Source organism: Gouania willdenowi, unplaced genomic scaffold, assembly GCF_900634775.1.
Source record: "Gouania willdenowi unplaced genomic scaffold, fGouWil2.1 scaffold_404_arrow_ctg1, whole genome shotgun sequence".
In the NCBI taxonomy this organism is placed as follows: domain Eukaryota; kingdom Metazoa; phylum Chordata; class Actinopteri; order Blenniiformes; family Gobiesocidae; genus Gouania; species Gouania willdenowi.
This window is the reverse complement of record NW_021145166.1, coordinates 21275-28117: the sequence shown is the minus strand read 5'-3', so window position 1 is coordinate 28117 and position 6843 is coordinate 21275. Positions and strand designations below refer to the sequence as shown.

Sequence of the window (6843 nt, the reverse complement as noted above, 5' to 3'; positions counted from 1 at the left end):
TCTTTTATTTTTTTTTGTTGCTTGTTTTGTGCACCAACCACCAAGTCAAATTCCTTGTACTGTCCTTAAAACTGTACATGGCAAATAAAACATTTCTGATTCTGATTCTGATATATAAAACTATGTACACTTTTCTTTTTCTTTTGTTTTTTGTCATATTACTTTTGAAACCTACATGTAAAAGAGGGTGATTGAACGTCGAAGAAGTATTCTCTGTTTATCCAGGTTTACTTAATTTTAATTGAATTTAACTGTTTTTTTTTGTTTGTTTTTTTTTATTTCTCTTTAAATTTTCTTTCAAGAAAAAAGCACTTGTAAAGATCACAGGCATCTATACACTTTATTATTGTATCTGTCAAAGTGTGTTGTATGCCACCCTTTGTAAACTTTGTGTAATTGTTTAAACAAAAATACAGAAAAATAAAGAATTTACAAAAAAAAATGTGGTGAAAATAAAGCATTTGCATGAATTAAGAAGAATAAAGTGTTGAATGTTCAAACTTTAAAATGTACTTTTTAAGTCACTACGACTCTTCCTTATTATCTTACCCTTTAATTAAAGAGAAACCGTGAAGTTTTGGTGTTTAAGAAGTGTTTATCTCACTGGTAGCCCTTTGGATTATTCACTAGTTTTAAAGTAGCTCCATGTTTCACAAAGGTTGGTGACTTGTTCTTTAGATCAGTGGTTTTCAACCGTTTCAGGCCACGACCCCACAGAAATGGGTTTAAAGTAGCAAACTAGAGCGGGCAAAAACTGACATAAAGTGCTAAAAATGGTTAAAACTGTCAATATTGGAACAATTAGTTGAAACTGGCTAATAATGGGAATGACAAATGGTGAATGTGGTTAAATTGACAAAAAAAAAATTGAGCATGGAATATGATGAATATAGGTTAAAAGTGACAATAATGGGTCAACATTTGTGACATTAGGTGGAAAAGTGGTGGAAAGGGTTTATAAGTGCAAAAGTGGAAACACGTGTGCAGAAAAGGCATTGAAATAAGATTGGAAGTGTCAGAAATGGGAGTAATATAGTAAAAATATGGCAAGAAAAAGGGATGAAAGCATGTTAAAATATAGCAAGTTTGGTTTAGTTGCAGAAAAAGGGAACGTATGAGCAAAAAACAGGGTCCTTGCCCCAAGGTTGAGAACTCCTGCTTTTGATGCTGGTTCCAGGCTGCTGTGGTGTGTGCAGTCTCCTCTGTGGCCACTAGGTGTACGCCTCCCTCTGCTAACAGCCTGACTCTTTGGATGGAGGTTAAAACCTATGTTTGGCTACAAAAAGTCTACAAACCAGTGACAATAAGCTGTTTCCTCATCAGAATCCCAGTTGTGAGGGAAGAAGAGGAAGTTTGTGTCGAGTTAAAACTTAAAGGTAGGGTCGGTAACTTTCTAAACCTAGCTTGATTTTGATGTAGCATGCTCCGACAGCTCCGCCTTCCGACTCCCCCTCCCCCCTGTGCTTCCTCTGAAGCCACCCCCCCTCACTCACATGAACGCGCACGCAGAAGCAGACCTCAGCCAAGCGTATGATGTCGCATTCAGTGGTAAGATATACTTTATCATTTTATATGTTAAAAAAGTGACTAATTTACTAACAACGGTGGCGGCCAAGCTAGCATGTTAGCATTAGGTTACCCGGTAGTAAAGCGTTTAGAAGGAGGGCGACATTCGTCCCCAAGTTGTAGTCCTCCTGAAAACAAAGGTTTATTATAATGAGTTTTTCTTTACCACTACTCAGAGTATCGATCAGCTGGTCTGCCACTGTCCTAGAACATAAGTAATACATCTTTTACCTAATTTATTTTATTATAATCATTATTTTCATTTATTTGGCACCTTATTCATTTTCACCTTGTTATTCAGTTTCCCTTACAACATCTTACTTTTCTGCGTGTCTATAATTATTATTTTTAGTGTTGTTTTCATTTCTTATTGTTTCTTTTTAGTGCCACTTTTTGCCTAATTACCAGTCAGGGATAATATAACAGACAGAGAGAGGAGTATAGCTGTAGTCTGTAGAAACCTTTTTTATTATTATTTATTTCTGTACATTCTGGTTTCTTTTTTATATTTAATATTCTGTATTTATATATTATTTCACCCGAGTGCTGCTTTTTTTTTCTTTCTATAATACAACTGGAATTGTAATTTCCCTGCCCGAAATAAAATAAAGCATATCTAATCTAATATTGTTTTTTTTTTTAATTCAATAGATGTAATAGAGCTGGGAAAAATAATGTCATGTCTACAGCAATTACAGATACATTTTTTTGTTCAGTTATCATCATTGACGAAAAGCCTAAATGTTTGATATAATTTCTTATTTCTCTTTTAGAGTTCAGAAGGTGAGAGGTTTTATGCCTCTGAGCCTGATTACAGTCCGGAGTCAAGTACATCGTGGAGTCAGAGGAGACGTGGCCAAAGTCAAAGGAGGATTGCCACAAATAGAGGCCAACGTCTCAGAGGCAGAGGACGGGGAACCAGAGGACGGGGAACAATAATCCTCGATCAAGATAATGCAAGTCGTGCTCAGATTCTGCAGGGTCTACGAATTGCAGATGAGCAGGTATAGCAAATATAGGTTCTGCAATCAACATCACATGTAATAAACTGGCACGCTACTTAGTGTGGACACTAGATTCCTCTTAGAGAACAGTAAAGCTATATTCAATGAAACATTCCTAAATATCTTGAAAATGTTATGCTTTACAGGCCAGAATTCAAACACTAAACTCAGAGGAATGTCGTCAACTGCTGCAGCGCTGCTTGTCACGTGAACCAAGCATGATGTTTGACCTGCTACACATCACATCAGCAAATGCACCAGCACCTGGCACTCAAGTGTCAAATCAGCTGAGCTGGTGTGTGTGCAACAACTGCAGGGATATGCCCACAGACGTAGAATGCAAGTGCTGTGGGCAACAGCCAGAAGCTTGTATTTCCATATTGCCTCACATGGCAGCCTACATACTACAGGAGGGCCACCTGCGACTTGCCAGCCGAATTTGGAATGATGTCCGGGGCTTGGATGATCTGCCCAACCGAGGGGAGAGCAGCAAACAATTACGCCATGCAGCCTACCGTCAATATGTTATGTGGCAATATGGGGCACTGGGACGAGGCAATAGAGTTGTTATTCCTAGTTGCGTTGTGTGGAGAATCAGAGATTGCTTTCCAGATCTACTGGGACATTATACGGGTTACATCCCTGGAAGAGTGCAATAATGTTTCCATTATGACAAGTTTAAATAAATGTGTAAATAAATGTGCCCTGCACTAAGCAAGGTGTTGTTTTTTTTGTTTTATCTATTATCATTACAGAAGAAGTAGCTGTATTTACACATTTTTATATCGTATTTTGGCATTTGCTTGAACAAAAAGCATCTACAATCAAGCTATAACATTTTGAATCTCCTTACTAGTAATGATAACAAATGTGTACACTTGTACAATTTTTATTATAAAAAAGAAACGTCACATACACTTCATACAACTTTCATCCTGCAAAACAATGGAATTAACAAAGGCAATACACATGAAGTGTTGGTCGGCAGGTGAGGCTCTGTATGTGGCAGCGTCGTCCACTGTGGGAACTTATTGTTTCGGCAGTGGTTCACCTTTAGAAAGAACATCAGAATTACATATCTGACAGTTACTGCATTTGATAGACAAACCACACCATTTCTATTGTATTTCACTCGATAACAAAAAGTCATTACAGTTTCAGTTGTTCATCAGCTATGTTTATACAAATTCTTTAGTTTATTAGAGCTGTAAAATATGTACAAGTAGACCTGGTATAAATATTATAATATTATGTGAAGTAGATTTTTAATTAGCTTTTGCACATAAGCATATTAGTACTTTATAATCAACTTACAAAATAAGTCAACTCACCTCGCCCTCTGCTCAGTTGCATCTGCAACAGGTCCTGGGTGGCTGGAGCAGGGACACCTGACAGAACCCCATATTGACGGGGATCGTCAGGCCTCCTTGTTATGGTCCGTGGCAACCTTCCCACAGCAGACAACCTTTTCCTAAGGATTGCACTCTGGAGGTCTGGGATGTAGCCAGTCTTTGTCTTCTTTTACTGTGTAGAGGCTCCACTTCTTGGATTTTTTATTAAACAACCTGCAATATCTGGAAAAACAGAAAGTATAACAATCTTAGGAATACATCTAAATAACCTAACCATGAACAATAGGATGAGTTTTCAATTATGTTATTAACAACTTTCACCTTGACCATGTATTTTGTCATTACATAACCACACCTCAAAAATGTAAACAACTTTGGTGCATTTATTTATTAGATCTGTCTCCACTTATGGCCTTTGAGTGTTTTTATTCAAATATGAGTGTAACTCTAATACGACTTACTGAATGGAGCCATCATTGTTCTTCTTTGGTAGTCTGTGGATGTGGTAGTTGTAGTCCAGGCCAGCCAGCATTGCTCGAGCTGCGTAAACTGGTGGGGAGAAGCTGAAGCGCTTGCTTGCATACATGAGTATGTCATTATGAAAGGACTCCAGCTCTGCAGTTGACCTGAGAACACATTTAAACCATATACATTTGCTTTACTTTTTTGTAATATAAAATTCAAGACACATAATATAAATAAATGGAAAAAAATTATAATTATAATTACCATACCTTGAATCCAATTGCTGAAGAGCTGTCTCTTCGGGACCACTAATGTCTAACTCCTAGACTCCAGCAACGGAGAAATTATCATCTCTGTGAAAATGACAGAATTACAGAAAGTAATCAGCATATGTTAAACTTGATTTGAAATGCATTATTTTTTAATGCAGCAGAATGCCTGCAGGAAATAAAATGAGTTCAAAGGACAGCCTGGAAGACAATCAAGGGCTCTCTCATCTGGATGACACAGAGTACAACATAAGATCCCCCCTCCCCCCCTTGCCTTACGTACAGATCTCCCCCAACCCCCCTCCCCCCACCCCCTACCCCCCACACACTATCAGCATATACATTTAGTAATAGCGTGATGCACGTAGAACAAACGACGAGTTAGGAAGAATGTTTGATAGCATGGTAATACAACACATGTTCATATCAGCCTAAAGTTACACGCACCTCTCAGACAGTGACTCGGGAGCAACAGTTGACACAGCGGGGTTAGGTAGTCTCACAAGTGAGTCCTTCCACGGCGTTGAAGTCGACGGAGCACAGTTATAGCTAAAAAGAATCACAAATATCCTACATTACAGCTGTTGACCGCCCTGCTGAAAGCAAACACAACACACACGCTCAAACACACACACATGTATACTGTACACACTGTAGCTGCTAAACTAGCTCGCACTAACAGAGAATCAACAGTAGCATCGGGCTAATCCAACAACAGAAATACTTTGCGACATGTATCGCTAACGTTAACATCTGGCTAATATGACAAATAGCTTGAATTGCTTCCACTATTTTAAAAGATAACACAATCACCCAGGCAACAAAACAACCTTACCTGTCCAAAAGTAATTCAGCAACCATAGCATCAGTTTTCAGGCCCTTGTCCTCCTTCAATTGTCGCCATCGTTCAAAAGATGTTCCGATGCAGATTCTTGTCTTTCCTCTCGCTAAATCCAAAGACCTCTTTTTTGCAGCTTTTTCTAAAAACGTCTTTCTTTTTTTGCCCTTCTTAGCAGGGCAAGACGTTACCAGTAAACGTGGAATAGGTACTTTCTCCGCCATTCTGTTGTCTACTTCCGGGCTTCCTCTAACAACGGTGACGCGCTTTGCAATGTACGTTCGTGCACGCACGGGGCCGTGAACGAGCAGGAAGACCAGGAGAGAAAAAAATGAACCATGAAAATCCCATTGGTCGCAGTTATTTAAGATTTACAGACACTACAGTTGACAGATTTTCTTCGTTCCTTTTTCAGAATACATAAGATCTTCACATCTGTCCGGACATAATGAACATTTCTACCAAAAACTTGAAAAGTGTATCTGGAGATAGTTACCAACCCTACCTTTAAGCTTTTTTACTTTTTAGTTATATTATTTGATTAGGACCTTAAGTCAATTTATAAACTTTTTGTATTTGTTATTTTGTAATCTTGAATAAATATTAACTGAACCAAGAAGAAGTCTTGTTCAATCTCTGATCAGGACAGGAGCCCGTGGGCTCAAGGACATGCTCCTAGACTTCTGGTAAGAGCAAGGGGACTGCACATGATCCTTTTGTGATCATGTGTGGTTGTTATACCTTGTAGACACATATCTCATCTCTAACTAGGGATAACTCCTGTAGTAGCAACACACACCTGATCATTTTATTGAGTAAAAAGGAGGAGATTTAGCAAAATATGGGGTTTTGAGATGGAATTTGTAGTCCTAGGGCTATATTTAGGAATCTCATAATAAAGCTTTTGTGCACCACACGCCACTATCATTGTCTTGAAGTGAAGGTCGGTACTATGCCAACAAAGTGTTCTGTAACCAGGTACAGGAACAGTACAATTTCACTGAGAATAGGTAAACAATCCAGACTATAGGTGTCAAACGTGCTGGGGCACGGAAGCCCTAGTTAGTCCAGTGTCCAGAACCTCTGCCTATCACTGGAGAAACAGAGACTCAAATATTAAACCTATGTTTGTATTTTATTATAAAACATCAATCAGAAATGCTGAAAACATGAAACAACAATATTATGTATGTGAACTATATTACACCCTTTAAAACTAAAATATAACAAAATTACTGAAGAATATAACAAATTGTCAACTTAACAACACTCAGCAAAGCTCTTTTGCTGGTAACTATGGTAACATTCTGTTTGGAAGAAATGGAAGCTTTAGGTTCTAAAATGCTTTG

General features: G+C 38.2%; 1 long non-coding RNA gene across 2 annotated transcripts; it reads right to left on the bottom strand.

Annotated features, from left to right (window-relative positions):
• Nucleotides 1-3521: 3521 nt before the first annotated feature.
• Nucleotides 3522-5584, bottom strand: LOC114460138 (uncharacterized). Of its 2 annotated transcripts, XR_003673550.1 has the most exons (5): nt 5492-5584; nt 5104-5205; nt 4384-4740; nt 3902-4144; nt 3522-3621 (listed from the first exon to the last, which is right to left on the bottom strand). It is a non-coding gene; the product is annotated as an uncharacterized LOC114460138 (long non-coding RNA). The 2 variants fall into 2 exon arrangements; XR_003673549.1 differs by having other exon boundaries at nt 5104-5581.
• Between the last annotated feature and the right edge of the window lie 1259 nt (nt 5585-6843).